The sequence below is a fragment of the Pteropus vampyrus genome, unplaced genomic scaffold (genome assembly GCF_000151845.1).
Source record: "Pteropus vampyrus isolate Shadow unplaced genomic scaffold, Pvam_2.0 Scaffold155, whole genome shotgun sequence".
NCBI classification, from domain to species: domain Eukaryota; kingdom Metazoa; phylum Chordata; class Mammalia; order Chiroptera; family Pteropodidae; genus Pteropus; species Pteropus vampyrus.
Window position 1 is genome coordinate 4182144 of NW_011888936.1, and position 20509 is coordinate 4202652.

The following is a 20509-nucleotide window of genomic DNA, read 5'->3' on the forward strand; positions in this document are numbered from 1 at the left end:
CCCTTTATCACTAGAATTGAATCATTGGGCAGAATTAGAATGCATAGTTATAACAATAAGGTATCTCCAGCAATTACCATGGAACCTTCAAATGGTAAGCAATCCATTGTATTTTTTATTAAATTTACTGGAGTGACATTAGTTAATAAAATTATATAGGTTTCAAGTGTACAATTTAATAATACAACATATGTATATTGCATTGTGTGTTCAGCACCCAAAGTTAAATTTCTTTCCATCACTATTGTCTTTTAACTGAAAAATACTGGCTAAACATTGATATTTCACTACAGAATAAAGGATTAGGAACAATGGTGAGAAAAAAATGAAATGTTGAGACCCCAAATTTAAACTATTTGTAGGAAAAAGTCTTGAGATATCAGGTAGTTGCAGAAGTAATTTGTCATTGATAAGATGAGTATGCCTCGCCTATTTTTTTAAACATTATAAAAAAATAGAATTAGTGATTTTTGATGTATTTTGGTTATGATCTGAGTATAACAGATTTAATTGACTTGTTATCGTACAAGAGATATGGATGTTGGAACGTGAAAGGAAGAGTCTCTGTTATAAATCTATTGACCATACAATGCTGGTAGGGGTTTTCATTTTTAGGAAAAAAAATATGCAAGTTGCTTATCGATAAACATTTATTAATTACCCATTAAATTTAATATAATGAATAGCTATGACATGGGCAAGGAGCAGTAAAAGTATCTGTAATACAGGATTATTCCTGTAGACAGTGTTAATATATATATATATTACTGTAAAAATCAGTAGATCTGATATTATAACTTTATTATTTAGGCATTTTATGTGAGCATTTTTTTAATAATAGAATTTTAACACTTATGCATACAACAACAAATGAGAATGCAAAAAATAGATCTTAATTTCAGAGTCAGAGTATTCCTGGCTTTTGTTGGTAACTTAGGAATTTTCAAAAGAACCACAGTCTGTATCTAAATTCTCAAAGATAGAACCATACGAGATATAATTTTATACGTTTTTAATTAGCAATTTTTAATACCTCATACTGCAGTGATGACTTTTTTATGCTAGAACACCCCCTCCTTTTTCCTTCCTGTGAAGGTAGACCACATATCATATAGCCGATTCTTCGCACTTTAATTTCAACCACCCTGGCTTTTGAAAAGCACACTATATACTTCACGGTTCCTGTTTGCTATCACTGTAACAGCTTTTCCAGATATGCAGCAGTGTACACTATGCATTTTAGATTAGAATCTGCCCTCCCCTACACTTTTAACCATTTAGCTTTTGGGAGGCTTCCTCATTTCTTTTAATGGAAAGAAGACATGTAAACATTTGTGCAATCGTTGTGCTTGCAGTCTGATCCATCCATACACTAGCTCTAGTACAAGGACACTTGTTCACAAATACAATTGCAACTTCTTTGTAGTACTCCTTCCTATTCATTAAATGAGAGAGATTATTTTCTCATCTAATAGGGCGATAAAATAAAACACTTATATTTGGGGGTTGAATTACCTGGACACGGTCACCTCAGAAATAATTTCCATTAGATAACTGTGCTGTTATTGAGAGTCTAGTGGTTAACAAGGCACTCAGAATGTACATTTTGTCATTTGAATTGGTGGTTTTATTTTTACCAGAAATCAACACTAGAAGATTATGGAACAAGGTGTAAGAATTGTCTTGAAAGAATTTTATATTTTCTTAAGAGTAGACTCTCACCTTTCTAATTATTTTTAAGGTGACAGAATAATCAAGAAACTCCACTAATATTTTTATACTGGTCATTCTAATAAGAATTTTGATTATTTAACTCAAAATAGCACAGGACTCAAAATAATAATAAACGCCCATAATAAAATCCTTTTTATAATTTCTTGTGTAATGACACATCCTTTAAGAAATATCTCAATATAGATAAACTATCTATCAGATATGTTTTTCTCTTTAAGTAGTGTGGGGACAATGTTTAAAAATACACATGATACACAATAACCAATTTCAGTTTTACCTTTTTTATTCAACTGAGTAACTGCCGTAATCAATTAGAAGAAAAACAACATTTTGAAGGTTTTACTTTTCAGAGCATTATTTAACAAAAATACAAAGTAGTTTCCCAAAACTGTCACTGTTCTCATCACCTGCAGTAACAATGAAGATAATTTGGGTACATTTTATCATGCAGATTTATTCAAAGAAAATGTAAATTTAAAAACCCAAATTTATAACTAATAAGTTTGAAATTTATACCAAATCTTAGCAGTTTTCAAATACTCTATGTATTTCCCTGAACGTGTTAGCTTTATTTGTTCTTTTAGGATGATGCTAAAACCTGATGCTTATGTTTGATTTAATTTTCTATGAATTAGTATAATTATAAACATGTGAGACTGATAGCATGAAAGCCATAACGTTATACCAGAAAAGACTTTGACCATAGGAGGAAAAAAAAAGAAAAAGGTTCAGGGTAGTTTCTTAGTCTGTACTGCCGGATTGGTGAAAATACATTCATTTAGGAAAATACTTGATTGTGGTAGGTTGTGGAATGATGAAATGGAAAATAAAGGTCCAAATTAGGAACTATGGCAAAAGAAAAGCAACATTTTAAATTTATTTCCAACAGAGCAGAACCTAGTCTTCAAAGACTTCAACATCCAGCCATTAAATAATAAGGTAGTTTTTATTGAGGAGACATGCAGGATATTCAATATAATTAGATAGTAGGCCCTGGAGGATTTACAGGACTTAAGAAATTTTAGAGTCAAAGAGCTAAGTAAGCCAATATTAAAAGACCTACCCCTGATATGACTAAATCCCACATCTGTAAGTTGTTTTGGAATTTTGCTTTGAACCTTGTGAGGTACTGTAACTCAACAGTCTGTTCTTTTCCATGAGTTTTATCTACATTTAGCCTTGTCTTATTCCTTTTCTCTCTCTCTCTCTTTCTCTCTCTCTCGTTATATTTCATTCTTTAGGCTCATGCTTCTCTCTGAGTCATTTAAGTGCTAAAATATTTTCAATTACAAAAGATTATTTTCAGATTTTAAATGTTGCATAATAGAGAAACGTTACGCTGTTCTTTTATTTCTCATTATCTGAAATGAAAATAAATTTCTTCACCACAATTGCACTATCGACATAGGTGTAATTTTCCAAAGTATACATAATGAACTGTTAATTTAGAAAGGAAAAAGAAAATGAACCAATGTGATTCAACATGTGATAGAGAATTTTATAGACAGAAAATTCAATAGCTGACCAAAATATGTTTTGTGCTCTGATAGGCAGTCTGAGGCATTGTTTAGATTTATTATATTTCTCTCCAGTTCAATTTCATCTTGTAGCTTTTCTTGTCTCCCATGGGCCTGTTTCTCTTGGTTTGCTTTGTCTTCAGTGTCTAAATCTGGAAATCTCCTTTCTTTACTTTCCCCCATTCTTTCCTTATAAAAGGTTTCTGAATGTAAGCGCTTTCAGTCATTTTAATTTTTTAAACAAATAAAAGAGAGCTGCATGCATGTATTAATCCATTTTTAATAGCCACTACTGAAAGACAGGGCACTTTCGTGGGTATTGTCTTGAATTGCTATTATCTTAAAAGAGTTTTATTTTTATCAATATCTATTGTGACATTCAGTTAAAATAACAATGACTCCCATGCTGGGCAAACTGAAGAAACCCTTTAGTTCACTGAATAAAGGACTGAGACTGGCTGAGGAGAATTTTTAAAAATATTTTTGTTTCTATTCTATTGATGTTATAGTTCCTCTTAAATAATTTTCATGTACTATTTAGAGAACATGATATTTAGTATACAGATAACTTTTTTCACATGGTCTATAAAGTTATATAAGATTTGGTATGTTGCTGCCATCTATGGACAAAAATAAATATTGATTTTAACATTAAATGCATGACTGACATTTTCACGTCTATGTACATAACCTTTTATAAAACTCTAAGGAATGATCATGTACTTATTTCTACATATAAAGAGAGTCTACCTAACATCTTAATGCTGAAAAGAATCAAATTGAGAGACGTGGATTCAGGAAGCACCTGTACCATTATCATGGCACTATATGGCTACAGTGTGCAATCTCTTTATAAATTGACAAAATATTGTCATAGACTTATCTTTCAAGATAATGCGTAGAGAAAATGCAATTATATTATCAGCTCCGTTTTATAAATGAAGAAACTGAGCCTAAGAGAGGAGCTATGATTTTCCCAAGTCATGGAGCTGACCTAGGAGAGCTCACTCTCACTTGACAGGAAATTTTCGGATTCCGGTCTCCAGAACTGCTTTCCAACACTTTGCAGGGCCTGGACTCTGGAATGCTGGTTCCTACCTCTTGTCTGTCGAATTAACTGTGTTGTATAAACAGCTACCACCTAATCAGAATTCTGCCTCTTCATTCTTTCAACAAATACTTGAGGGCCTGCTCTGGGCCAAGAACTCTTCTAAGAATTGAGAAAAAAATGATTCCTGCATTCTGTGAGCTCCTGTTCTTGTGCAGAGACAGCAAAAACATGCATGTAAATGGATGGATAAGGTCAGTTCAGAGACCGATATGACCAATGAAGAAATAAAATTGAGTGATGTAATAGTGAGCATCAGGGCACCACTAACCCTCATGGAAATGCGAAAGAAAAGTACAATCAATTCTTCCAAAAAAATATAGCCTAGTTGAGAAGACAGAACACATGATGCTATAAATAATTATATGACATAATGAGGGTGATATCAGGGAATAGTAGTCACACACAAAAAGTACTTTACGGTGTAGCTCACACTTCATTCCCTGGGCTTTAGGGATATAGAATAAGTAAAATTCAATATTAACCTGATTGATAAAGGTGGTGTCACAAAGGATAGAAGTCCCAGAGAGAGCATTTGAGTTTTATAGAGACAGTACTGAGGCAGAGGAAACATTTTTGCAAAGGCATGAATTTGGGAAGAATGAAGAAATGAATTTTGTAGAATCAACATAGTACTTTTTTTCCCTCTAACACAGACATTTAGCGCCACATCTGGCTTTGCTAGATATTACATTTCTAAAACCTTGCTGGTTTTTTTGGCCTTGGCTGTGTCCAGAACTACATTCTTAAAATAATCTTTTTACTTATTTTTTATCACATAGGATTTCTTTACAGATATATATATTTATCGCTATAATCTTTACTACTCTTAAGCATTTGTTCTGATTTACATTCTGCAACATGTAAGAACTACTACTGAAAAAAACTTAGCAAATAAATCAGCAAGTAAAGTTAGAAAAATATAGCAAGAAAATATTTGCTAATAAATGGTATTCTCTGTATGAAGTGAGAATTTCTTAATTGAAATCATTTTATTCTCAAAAAACCTTCTATTTCAATAACTTTCTATGATATATCATTAAATAGCCTTTTTGATCAATGAATTCAACTTAAATTCTCATAAGAAGAATTGATTACTTAGACAAAAATATAGTGGTGCTGTGTTCTTTTAGCAGTATGAGAAACAATTAAGCAGTATGAGAAATCAGATATTTTTGTATAAAAATACAATATTAATTTCAATTTAAGCGTTCCTCATTCCAGTTCTAAAGGGTGTCATCAAGGAATACAGCACCTACCTAAATTTTAATATCTCGAATCAATTACCATATAATCAAAATTATATGGTAATTCCCTTTTTGTTGTTAGTTGTGAACATAGGAACGTAGAAGTTTGAGACAGCAAGATTTTTTTAAATGATTTATAGATATGTATTTATTTCCAAGTTGTGTCCACTGAGTTAGAGATTTATCTCTGAATGGGTTAATTTGATCAGTGTAAATAATCCATCCTGAATCTAAAATCCAAAGTGGTTCTCTGAGTATGTAATCGAGCCATGAATTGACAAATTGTCAGTTCACCTCTCTGTGCAATTTGGCTGCGTTTGACTCTCTATATAAAGGCAATGATACTAATTGAAAGCACAAGTACATTTTAGTCGTTATTCAGACAAGACACAGTAATAAACCAAATTTTCTAGTTTTATTCATCTATCATGAATAATGTTATTACTATGAAATGCATTATGCAAGCTATATTTTATTTTCTCCACAAATTACATGAAGTGAAATCTGAACCACACATTTTACAGTACACACTATAATATTCATTTTTGACTCAAGCTCTTTCAATGTTTTTTGCCCTGCTCTTGAAACTTGACTTTTTTTTAGACCATTACTAACTTAAAATGATTGACATTGTTAAGAAAAGGACTATGATATACTGCATCTGACCTTTTTCATTTAAGTGTTACGGTAAATAATCCTTGGCATGCCAGTAAAGCATGAATAACACCTCCTTCAATTCTGTTTCTAACTGTAAGAGCAAATACCAAGAGTTGCTCCTCATTTGTTCCTCTGTGGTTTCTTTGTATCATGATTTCCAATGTTCATAGATTTCTAATCCTCTTGATTTTCTGAATATGTCTAATTTTTTTGTAACATTCTCTTGATTGTAGTTTTAGATAGACGATAGATAAATGATAGATAGATAGATAGATAGATAGATAGATAGATAGATAGATGATTGATAGAAAATAGATAGATAGATAGATGATAGATAGGACACCTATAGATAGTTGACTTAAATCAACTTTGGAGTAGGGTGTAGTCAGGGAAAGTTTTCTTACAGGAGGTGTATTTCTGCTTTGAGGATTATTTTATGTAATGCACTGCGGATAAGGGGGTGGGGGCAGAGAGAAGTAGAGCACTCTAGGAAGAGAAATTAGTAAGAGAAATGTGCAAAAATACCAAGACGTAGACAAGCTTGAAGTCTTATAGGAATATCAGTTATATTTTCTGGAGCATGAAATGCACGAAAGAACAGGTCATTGTATACCACGCTGAAGACGTCACAGTTTAATCATTTTGTAATGAGGTGGAGGGAAGCAAGGGAAGGAAGGAAATGCTTTGAAATTATGACATGATTAGATTCTACTTTTTAAAAAAAAAATCATTTGATTGGAGTGTAGACAATAAATTGGGCAGAGTCAGAGAAATTAATAGTCCAGGTTATCGATGACCTAAAGCAGTGGCTTTAAATATAAAAAAGAAGAGATGGAAATATGGGACACTTAAGTGGCACAATCATCAGGGCTTACTCACCAAATAAACAAAGGAGACTGAAAAAGAAAGGAGGGTTTAGAATGACTCCATATTTTTTTGGCTTGAGCAATTAGATGAGTGATGATATCTTTATAATAAATAATAAGGAAAAGGAGCAAGTTTGGAAGAGAAATGATTCATTCAATTTTAAACATGTTGAATTTCCTGAGTAGAGTAGATATACTCTGTTTATCACCTGGGAAAAATAACAACTATATATATGCACAAATTTTGTTTTGAGATATAAAATATGTAAGCACTAGGAGAGAAAACCTGGGGGAATGTTGTGTGACAAGTGACATGGGAAAAAGGGTTTATACTGTTTCTAAACACATTTTCAGTACCTAAAAGAGATTTGTTGGATGGATGAACAAATTATGTGCCAGGAACTGGTCTATATGCTAAGAATATAGTGGTGACAGATAAGTACTTGCTTTTAAAAAAGGTCGAAGTCCAGTGAAGGAGACAGAAAAATATATAACTACGAAACAGGGCAACATACAATACAAATGCCATTAGTAGAGAGGATGCTCTCAAATGTCTTCTGGAACAGAGTAAAATTAATTCCGTAAAACTTCTAACAGGTGTTTCATCTAAGAATTCAAAGAGAAATAGGTGTGGGAAAGAGAATCCTGCTGCAGTGTGATGAATGGATTCAAAGTGACCAAGACTGCCTAAACATTTCTCTAAGGCTTGACCAAACTGTAAATGTATTTAGTTGTATTTCTTCCTGACTGTAGACCCCCACCTCCCTTTTCCTAGAGCAATTTTTTAGAAAATTTGATTTTAGAAAAAAATTAAAATCTTACAAAATATGATTGTAAATTCTTTCTCTGCCTCTTTGCGATGTAAATCTTCTACAACCCAGGAATGTGTTTCTCAAGGACCTGGAGCCATCCATTTGAAATGTAATCATTAAGATGGCGTTTCTAAATCTCAGTCCCTGTGGGAGGATAGGAGCCTAACTGCAATAAGCCCTAGTTAGTAAACACAGATGATCTAAACACATTGACCAGCCCCCAACTAACCACCTGTGGCACCTTTCTACTAGTTGCCCCAGCACTTAAAAACTCTCCTGTCTTTTGTTTGAACAGAGTTGACTTCAGCCTCTCCCCTCTGTTGTAATAGACTTTTGGCCCTCACACAGATATTCCTCCAGTTTTACTGGTATCCATTTGTGTGTGCATGTGTGTGTGTATGCGTGTGAAATTAATTATCTGCAACTTTATCACCTGTAGATTCATTCAGCCTTCTCACAGTAAAGATACAGAGTAGTTCCATGACCAGAAGGACCCTTCATATTGCTGTTTTCTAATCATATCACCTTTCTATTCCACCTTTTTTCTTCTCTCTGCCAGGTCCTTAACTTTTGGCAATCACTAATCTGTTTTCTAATTCGATAATTTTTCATTTCAATGCTGTTATAGAAATGGATTCATACAGTATGTAACCTTTTGGGGTTGGCATTTCTCCCTCAGCATGATTCTCTGGATATTACATGTATCAATAGTTCATTCCATCTTATTAAGTAGTATTCCATGGTACAGCATAGCACAGTTTAACCATTCACCCATTGAAAGGCATCTGGGTTGTTTCTAGGTACTGGCTATTACAAATAAAACTGCTATAAACATTCATGTGCAGGTTTCTGTGTGAACATAGTCTTTATTTCTCTGAGATAAATGCCAAGGAGTGCAATTGTTAGGTTCTATGGTAGTTGCATGTTTAGTTTTTTAATAAACTGTGATCAAGTGGCTGAACCATTTTACATACCCACGAGCAAAGCTTGAGTGATCCACGTTCTCTGCATCTTCATCAGCATTTGATGTTTTCACAGTTCTTTATTTTAGTCATTTGGTAGGTACTTAGTGATATCTCATTGTGGTTATTACATTCCCCTAATGGTGAATGATGCTAAACAACTTTTCATATGTATGGGTTTGTAAAAAAGTAAATTTTCTCCCACCTTTCCAAATTATTCTGGCTGGGCTAATACTCAAATTAACATGAGACAGATTAACAGGAGAAAAATGAATAAATTTATTACATATGTACATGTGGAAGTTTTATAAGACCATGAAACCGAGGTGCATAGGGCCCTTGAGATTTATATGCCATTCTGGACTAAGGAGAAGTGGGGCAGGGGTCTGGATTTCAAAGAGAAAGTAGGCGATTCACAGGTGGGTGAGAAAGAGCAAACATATGGCAAACAAATTTTTGCTGGGCCACCCAGAAACAATGGGACACAGAGGGAAGCCCAATAAACAGACTTTGCTAGATTTCTCCCTGACTGCAACACCTAGTTCATATATGCTAAGGTGTGTATTCTAATGTTTCCTACCTGAAGCAGGTTTTTTCATAAGAACCCCTTTAGGCATTTGAAGAGCGGCTAGGTCAGATATTCTTTCTGAGTATTTTGTTTCTTAAAAACCACTAACTTAAAATCAATATCCCAAAAGACACACTTTGAGCTGGTAAAACTTTGGTCCCCCTCATATGCTTGTTTACCATCTGGTTATCTCTTTAGAAAAGCGTCTGTTCGTGTATGCAAGTTTTTGAGACTGTAGACAAGTTAGGCTATTGTAGTAAATCAAAAGAGAGAAGATGGAAGCCTATACCAGAAAAGTATTAGGGGTTTGAGAAAAGGAATATGTTTTAGGTGATCTTTAAGGGATGGTTATTTGGAGGTTAGGATGTAGAAATGAGTAAATTCATGGATGAGTTTCTGACCAAGTCATTGTAAATTGAATGGCCAATTCAACTGGTTGAGGAGAAAGTACAAGGAAAAGAATAAACTAATCAAGAAATATTTTTTGAAGAAGTTTGAAATAGTTGTTGATATATATGTGAATTCTTTTCATTATTTCATTCAAGAGATCGAAGCAGCATTTGAGTATGTAAGTAAATTTGTGCATTTTGTTTGGTCATTTCAACAGTAAACCTTAGTAGCCTAGGAATTGATTGAGTTTTTTCTGAAAAGGTGATTTAAGATGGAGAGATAAATGACTGTAAATAAAGTACAAAAACAGACAATCCTTATAGGAATGTTTAAAAATATATTGCATGTTAAACTCTTCCATTCCTTATGGTCATGGAATAGTACTTGCTAGCTAATCCACTGACCAATACAGACTCTCCCTGTTTATTAAATGGATTACTACATAATTGTATGACCCTTCCCCAAACACACACACACACACACACACACACACACACACACACACAAAACATGAATCATGTTCTCACATGTAAAAAACATAGACAGTGAAGAGTATTTCTTTAGAACTTTACATGCAGAACGAAAATCTGCATATTTTAAAACACTATAAACTTTAGGGCTGTGTTATCTAGGAATGTGAAACAGTTCTGTGCAATAACTGAGGGAATTAATGTCTTCTATACACAGAAAACATTTGCGTGTAACCTTGCTGTATAAGAAGATGTAGGTTTTGATTCTTGATCTATAGGAAATTAAGCTTCAGGTAAAAAGATTGTAGATGGGACATACCAAATCAATGCTTTCATGGGTAAATTTTTCCACAAAGTTTGCAATATGATTATGGTTCAGTTTATGCCACACCACTCAGTAAATGATTGTGCTGAAGAGGAGTCAGATACAGTTTAAAGGTACATGGATGCTTGTATAAGTGTGCACACTGTATTTACATATGCATCAATTCTCTTAAAAAAAAAGAAAAATTGTTCCAATGAAACTAGCACTTTCTGGTTACCAAGCTCCAAGTCTTGTCCTGGAATAAAAAGGAGGACAAGGTATCATAAAGAATGCTCTTAAGCATTGTCTGTATTGATGTTGATGACTTAAACATATTTCAAAGTGAAAACAAAATTGACGGAGCTCTCAGAATATTGGAAGTTTTAAACCCCTAAAGCACTGGCTGAAACATAGGGGCAAGGGTGGAGGTGGGGAGGATTAAAATAAGTACAACCAAGAATAGCTAGGCTTTAAGAGTGAGTTGTGTTCCCTATAGTGAAGGATAACTTAAATGTGCTAATTACTTTTAGAGTAGTGGTATTTTCTGTGATAATAATGATTATGATTATTGAAATATGCTAAACAAAGGGAAAACGTACAAGACAGAAATTAGAAAAAAACAGGAAAGGAAAAATCCAAGTACTATCATTCATTAATGATAACCATCATTTATATTTGCCAAACATTTAATTTTTATAAGTTTTCATGTAAACATCATTCCCATTATGATGCACTACTGTTGTGAACATGTTATAAAATAAGAAAATAATTTGGAAGATTTTATATTTCATAAAACAATACACGTTGTTTTCAACGTGTAGCTTCTATGACCGGTGAATTTTTGTGAAGATGTTAAGTGCTTCAGCACTCCTGATTTTAGTTATACAGGCCCACCTTCAACAGAAAGCTTAGCTAATGACTTTAAAATGGCTGTCCTTATTTGCATGTAGATATTGATATGCCAGATATTTCAGATATTTCTCAGATACTGATCTGTCAGTCAAACATTTTATCCTGAATATAATATCTAACATCCACAGTATAGAAAGCTGTCCATTTATCTAAGACAGTCCCAGGCAGGCAGGAATATGCTGTCTTGGACTACATTCTCTCCTTAATATATAACCCATGTCTCCTGAATTGTCAGGTAATTTGAGAGGAAAAGTATCACTGTACATCTTTCTCATTCAAATTACATTGTCCATCTTCCTTCTCCTAGCCCTTACCCCGCCTGTATCTCTGGGAACTCTCTCAGCATATAAAATTAACTAGGCAAAAAATAGGAAAGTTATCTATATGAGTTATTACAATATGAATCTAAATTTTCAATCCATATTTTTCATAACCTGGCATTTTATAAAAATACATAAGCAATTATCCATTATTGTTTGTCCAGGGATTTGGGAATTTATAAGAGAAATGCTGAGATTTCTACCTCAGTGAAGCAGAGGAAAGCTTTTGCTTTGGTTACTAAAAAATCGGAATCTCAGTCAGGTGGAGGTAGAAGTAGGTGGGCTTGGAACATAAGGCTTTTGTCTATAGTAAGGTGGAAGCAAATGCTTGGGAAAGTCAAGTTAGAGTGCTCTGTTCTACTATGAAGTGTGTTTTCATAAATGCATTGTGGCCAAAGGTTGAGAGTGTGCGTGTGTGTGTGTGTGTGAGTATGTGTGTTACACATGTATTGGTAAATTATGTTTTTAATGGAAAGGGTTATTGAGAAATGAATGAGGGCATGAATGAATTGGAAATTCATCTTGTAGCTAGTTAGGCAAGTTTTATATTGGAATCGTAACTTGCTTTGGGCTATCGGGTTTCTTGGAAAATTCTAAGGGGAGTTTTTCTTGAGAAAGAACATCTATAGTTTAATAAGTTTGTATGAGCATAACTTCATAATCACACAGTTAGTGTAAATAGAGACAAATTAAATTATTTTGGACATTTTCTTTGGACCTCTGTCATCTAACAGAATCCAGAAATATCACCCACAAATGAAATATGAGTTTTGGGGGGAAAAAAAAAGAAGATCTGTTCTATTTATTCGATGTTAAAGTTAGGTTGTAGACAGTTTCTGAGTTATTAGGAAACTAGCAAAGGCATGCACTTATTTGACAAATGAGAGAAAGCAAGGATAAAATAGAAAGTGAAAGGAACTTATGATTATCTCTTTGTAAATCTCTTTTCTCATATACTTAATATTTTTATTTGTTATCAAATGCAACTTGAAGGTCACAAAGTCTTAATTTGGAACAGGAGGAGAAACCTACATGTAAAATAAGGAATTAAAAAGCTCTTTAAGAGCTATTGGTCTAGGTAATTTTTTTTTAGAAATAAGACATTCAAATTATATTTGAATATTACTAAAAAGATATTTTTTAAAAAATTATAGTAGAAACACTTTTCAAGCAGTCCAAATTATATATGATAGAACCCTTTAGCATTGTTCATTAAATTGATCAAACTTGGAGAATATTTAGAAACGAGCAATTTAACATACTTGATAAACATGGTATAATGTGTTTAATTAAAACATTTATTTATCAGACTGATAGTTGTGCAGATTATTCTGTAACTCACTATATTATCAGAGATTCCCAAAGTTTGGACGTCTTATCATGTTTTTAGAGGGAGATTCTAGATCTTGGGATATTTTTATTTTTAAGTATCAATATATTTTTAGAATGCAATATTTTCCAGAGAGGACTATGCCAGCTAGCAGAATGGTTTGAAGAGAAAGAATGAAAGAACGATAGAAAGGAGAGAAGGAAGAAAAAGAATGATAAAGAAATTGAACGTTGTCATCCATGGGAAGAGCAACAATGAGCTCTAGTGGCAAGATGTTATAATGTCAAGCATGGGTGAAATTCAGTGATTACAGACAGTCTTCCATTTATACAGTCAGTAAAGATTTCTCTGTCCTCAAAATGAAGATTAATTTGTGGAAATAAGCACTCCTCTAAATCAGAACCTCATTAAATTTCACACAATATCAACTATCATGGTAGTATAGTTATAATTTATATATTCCATATAATTTCTCTTTCATCATTCTTACAAAACAATACCAATAAGATTATTCTATTAACAACACATTTTATGTTGGAGATGACATATCTTATACTGCATCTGGTCAAGTTAAACTTGGATTTTACAAGAGTATTGATTTATGTGTTGTGTACTTGATAATATATGTGAGCCATCTCGTCCCTCTGCTCTACCATCTGCTTCCTTCACACACACAGGCACAATTTTAAAACAGGAAGAATGCTTCTTTTTCCTAAGTCTGACAAAACTATATTTTAATTATTTAGTTCAGGGCAGTATCAATGTACAAATATAATTTATTAAAAATATACCAGATATCAGTTTATAGAATTTTTTAGTTTTTATCTGTTTTTACAACTTTGGGCAGAAAGAGTTTTGGTATATTTATATAGCTATACATTTTTTTGAGATTATTTTAGTTCCTGGTACTTAATTAGAATAGCAACTAATGTTGTAACCTGATATAGAATTTGTTAAACTTATTCATTGAATGTTTATTGAGTAAGCAAAATGTGCCACAGACTGTTCTAGATGTTGGATGGTGTTTATTCAAATGCTTTATTGAGTTTTCTCCGAACTACAATGATCATTTCATGACCATTACTATCTACACTTCCCTGAAGTGAATACTAAAGTATAGAGAGGTTAAGTGAAACACAAAACTAATACATTTCAGATCTAGGATTTGAACTCAGATAACTTGCCTTCAAATTCTGAACTCTTTCTAACCACACCTCACTGCAACCGTCTTGGTTCCTTTTTCGAGAAATTTGTCACAATGGATATAAAAGTATAATAGTATATTTTACATTGTATCAAACTACTATTTATAAACTGTTCTCACATATTAATATATTTAGTTCTTTTAGAATAACTCTTGGATGTTAAGTAGGAATTTTTATCCCACTGATAAAGTTTTCATCGTAAAATTACCACTACTCTTAAAGGACTTAAAACAAATGAAGACTGTTTTATCTGATCTCAACTAACACATGAAGGAAAATTATGTCCTTAATTCTGAAACAGAACATAGCTACACATGAATATCAAAGCTAGAGAAAAGTAGAGGGGAAAACCTTAACTTAGGTGTGCTATTTTATTCATATTTCTTTACAACACTTCCAATTGTGAGTCTAAATTGGTCAGGGATTTTGATCAGATCCACATGGAAGGAATTTTGAATTTGGGCAGTTCTGCCATATGTGATAACAGCATGGGGCACATGACAACCACTTCCCACTGGACAGGAGTGTAGAGAGCTGTTTAATACCTGCTAAATACATCAATTAAAAATCCTTACTACTTGTAAAAAAAAAAATGCCATTTAAGAATCGTGTTATTTAGCAGCTGTTGCATTACTTTCCCTGTAGAATTATAGAACTACAAATCCCACTTCAGTCAATTCTAGAGAGATTACTTGTCATGTTTTAACTAACAGGCATATTGTATCTCGAAAACCTTCTGGGCCAAATTTGTACATTAGCCTCCAGTTAGCTTCTAAATCAACATATTTATATAACTTTGAATAATCAAATTTTGTATAAAACAAATACACAAAGAAGAATAATAGTTGAATGAAGAGCTCAGTTATCCTGGTGAGATTTCATATTTTTAATTCTCTCATAACCTTCTGAGTTCTTTTTTAAAAAAATTTGATATACATATGTATTGTGAAATGATTACCGCAATAAAGTTAGTTACCACATTCATCTCCTCACATAGTTAGACCTACTCTCTTAGCAAATTTCAAGTATACAATACAATATTGTTAACTACAGTCACCATGCTGAATACTACATCTCCAGAACTGTTTTTTCTTATAACTGAAAGTGTGTACCTCTTGACCAACATCTCCCTGTTTCTGCCATTCCCTTGACCGTGGCAACCACTCTGTTTCTAGGAGTTCAAATCTTTTATATTCCATGTATAAGGAAGATCATACAGTATTTGTCTTTCTCTGTCTGAATTATTTCACTTAGTGTAATGCCCTGAAGATTCATCCCTGTTGTCACGAGTAACAGAATTCCCTTCTTTTTAATGGATGAATAATATTTCATTATATACACACTCACACACATACACATTCACATTTTGTTTATTCATCTGTAGATGGACACTTAGGTTGTTTCCAGGTCTTGGTTATCATGAGTAATACTGTAATAAAAATAGGGATGCAGATAGCTCTTTAATCCTACTTTCTCATCTTTTGGATATGTATCTAGAAGTAGGATTGCTGGGTGATCTGAAAATCAATTATGATAATACACCACATCAATAGAGTGAAGGATAAAAACCAAATGATGAATCATTAGATGTAGGAATAGCAGTTAACAAAATTTAATATCCTTTTTGTTTAAAAAAATACTTTCAACAAACTGGGCATGGAAGGAATGAATGTACCTCAACATAATAGAGGCATATATGACAAGCCCACAGCCAACAACACACTTAATGTAAAACTGTTTCACTTTGCAGATGGCATTCTGTTATTTATAGAAAATATTAAAGACTCCACCAAAAAAATTTAAAAACTAATAAATTCAGTAATGTTTCAGGATACAAAATCAACATGAAAAAATCATTTGTGTTTCTACACATGAACAATGAATTATCTGAAAAATAAATAAAACAATCTCATTCACAATAGCATCAAAAAGAAAAAAAAATACTTAAGAATAAATTTAACCAAGCAGATCAAAGATCTATACCCTGAAAATTACCAGACTGATGATTAAACATGAAGAACACACAAACAAATGGAAAGAAAGATATCCTGTGATCATATATTACAAGAATTAATGTTGTTAAAATGAATACTACCCAAAGCAATCTATAAATTCAGTGCAATCTCTACCAAAATCCCAATGGCATTTTTCCTAGAAGTAGAAAAAACAGTCCTAAAATTTGTATGGAAACACAAAAGACCCCCAAAAGTCAAGGCCATCTTGAGAAAGAAGCTTCTGAATTCTTACTTTAAAGCTTTCATTTAAAAGTAAGTGTGCTGCTGCTTTAACAAAACAAGACAGTGACCGCCTAAGCTCTTCAAGGAAAGACTCTTTACATGGAATCGAGTCCTAATCACCTGCTTTCTTTTCCTTGATCACCATCAAGCACTTTGGGAAAACCACCATGTGCAAGGCACTGTGCTCAGTGAAAAGGCAGGATGGTGTTCTTTCCCTTCACATTATCAGTAGCTCACTGAGAAAGACAAAATCCAGTCGAGGGAATGGCCAAACTGAAATATTGAATACTTGTCTGTATGGCAGTTATATGTGTTTTCCCTTTAAATACTCCAAATAAACTTAAATGAATTATTTCCCCCTTCACAATTCTGTAAATCTAAAATTTATTTAGAGGTAATTTATCTTTATTTATCTATTTTCAATCTGAAAATACTCTAGTCATCATTGGTGTTTAATATCAACATTATTTCTTACCATGCAGTTCTTTTAAATTCAGAAAGATCACTTAATTATCAATATAATTAAATTTCAGAAAAAAAAATAGGGTATTTTCGTTATCAATGATTGGGCAATAAATAAATAGTGTTCATTATGTAAATCTCTCTCATTTTCTTGCTCTCACTCTTTCATTCATTTCTATCACATTCTATCTCCCTCATATTTGGACATTGGGAAGTATCTGTAGCTCAGTATACTCTTATATAGGTAATTATTTTGATTAATCATATCTTATTTTTAAATGTTTTTACATTTTAGTTATTCCAAAGATAATTAATACTGGAGATAATCATGTGACTACATTAGTTTCCTATTTAGTTTCTATAGTAATATTTCATCATTTTAAAAAATCTACTTGCGTTGAAAGACAGGTTATAAGCTTCTAAGGCTTGCCAAAATCATTTTTCCTAAAATTTTAACTACTAGACTGCTGTGCTTATCATAAGTATCTCTCAAAAAATGTCTTTGCCTGTCAGATAACGACATTTCAAGGACCTAAAGTTTATATAGGGAAAATGGATATTTTTATAGTACATTGAAAATGTATTAATGAGACTTTTAAAAATAAACATTATAATCCCACTCTTTTACTATAGAATCGTTAAACTTGTATAAAACACAAAGCAATAAATCAGGACAAGAGAATACACACAGTTCTGTTTCAACAGTACTATAGATGAAGTGATTAGATATTCAACAAGTTTTCCTTCACTCGTATCACCCAAACATGAATCAATTTATTCTCACAAAATAAAATCAATGTTAGCACACTACAGTTATTTACTATCAGCTGACCATGTGCTCTTCTCTCCTTGACTAAACACAGTGTTTTAATCAGAAGTGTAGTGAATCCAACCACTCTAATCACTGATCGATTTTGGAATACTAGGGTACACCCCTTCAGCTTTTTCCATGGCACAGAATGAGCTGTTGTTTCTTTCTTTTGGGATTCAAAAGTCCTTCAAGTAGGTATATGTAGTTGACTTTTAGAGTACATGTTTCTGGAATTTTTATTCTGAATTATCTAAGCTGAGAAAGAGGTTATTACAGTTGATCACGTGATGCAATTACAGGAGCTCATTGACCCATAATCTTTAATAACAAATAAAGAACCTAAGTATCACCTCAAAGTTTATAGCTAAAAATAGGATCTTGAAATGACATGACAAAAATTCTAGCCATACCCGGGATATGTTTTCAAATGTCTTAATAATTTTCTTTAAATCTGGATGAAAATAATTTAGGCAAGACCCGGGGCACTATGCTATTAATAATTCAATAGAACTGATTGTGCAAGTAGTAGCATATAGAATAATAAAAATCTAGCAATTAATATTAATTGATATTCTCTAACAAGGTGCTCCAAGGCATATTTAGTAGTTCGTACTACCTTTCAGCCGGACCCTTACTTGAGGGCATTGAAATTTAATAATAAAAGTTTGAATATGTTTTTCCTTTGATCTCAAATGAGATCAATGAAGATCCATTTTCTAAAAGAATAGAGGCTATTATATTAGTTCCTTTAATACTAATCACAGATACAGAGCTGTAATTAGAGAAGTTGAATTTCAGGTTAAATTGGGAGCACATTTTTTAAAGAGGTTGTTTCCTAAAACCAAAAAGTATTTCTCTGAGAGTGTTCCACAAACTTCATGAATTTCAGTGACAAATAGGGTGCCTTACTGTCAGATTACCCTGAGCATCCCTACTACTTTTTAAGACCATTGGCATTTATGCGGTTAATTTAAGATGAAGAGACAAAGCTTCTTTCCAAAGAGCTAAAGTGGAGAGTTCCTAGAATTGATGCATTGAGTGCATCATGATAATGAGATTGTCACCTGAAGGGGGAAAAAAAATGTGTTTTTACTAAAACACATAAAATCTACAGCTAGTTTTTAAAAATATATTAAAATTTAAAATTGTTTTGCTTCTTCAAGTACCTTATGTGTCAGTCACCAGCTTCACTCAATTTGACATTTCTGTTTTGAGAAGTGGCCCGCTCTGAAATCTTATGTGGTTACCAGTGTGATCTGATAGGACTGAAGGGGTGGGTCATGGGAGATGTCTTATATAACCCCCAGGAAATCTGATCCGGCATAGTCTGACAATTGCAGTGGCAGATGGCTCATGGAGTTTGCCTGAGATGTTGTTCCCTCGGGGTTTTAGACAGGTGTCTGGTCATCAGTATTGAACAACAAAAACACCCACACTGCATATATAGAACCACAATTAAGGTTTAGGCTTAGAAAAGAATTCTCAAACAGAATTATGATCAGTGAATGCTAGAGGTCACTGTATTTGCTGCCTTTTCATGATAGAAACAAAGATAAATAGTTCTAGACTTTTTGACTTTTGATTAATTTTTAACACTCGCAAATTATTTGTCTTAGGGCCATTTACTTAACCTATATATTTTTCTTCGCTTTTTTTAATCTGTAAATTAGACAAATGATATGTTTCTCTGAATGATGATGTTGAATTAAAGAAAAAAGTATCTGGAAATACCTAGAAGAATGCATGGCACCTGGGCAACCAATAAATGTTAGCTCAGTCATCTTCAAATATACTATTGTTTTTTGAAGTGGTTATTCAGTGTTCAAATAAAAAAGTCATACTCTTTTTTTATTTCATATAAGATTTAAGGCCATTTTAGTATCATAAGTATAGAATGTTTATGAAATTATGAATGTCAAATAAGTGGAATTTAAAGGGGGGGAAATTAAGACAGATAAGAATGACATATAGATATTTATACCCCATGACCCTTCACATCACTGGAGTACTTTCATAAGTTTGACTCAAAGTCCTTAGTAGCCAAAGAAAAGAGAACTATATTTTCACAAGAATGATAAAGTTTATAAAAAACAAAACAAACATATGTTTAAAACAAACACTTGTTTTCTTAATGCTGACTTTTTATAAAGACCATAGAGTATTTAGTGAAAAGTCTTTGAAAATATTTCTATAATAAAAACAGTAAATGAGTTTGTGTAACTCTTCTTTGAGCATCTTTTAAGTAAGCAGGCAACTCTTTCAGGATCTAAAAATTGCTATATTTTATTATCTGTGTTTTATAAATCACTGTTTATTGACACTACGTCATATACCAAGACTATTTTATTCTCTTATGATAGCGGTAGTGAATAGAAAAGTTATTTTTCCTGTATTTTTGGTATTTAAAACTTCTGTGGAATGAGATGGAAGTTAAAACAATATAAATAATGCAATTTCGTATTGAACTTTGATTAAACTGGAAGCACATCAGTGATAAGAGTAAAATTTGAAAAGATCCATGGATAACATAGAACAGGATTATCTGTGGGGAAGGTGTTAGGTGGCTCATTTTGCTAGGATGATTAAAAAAGTTCTTC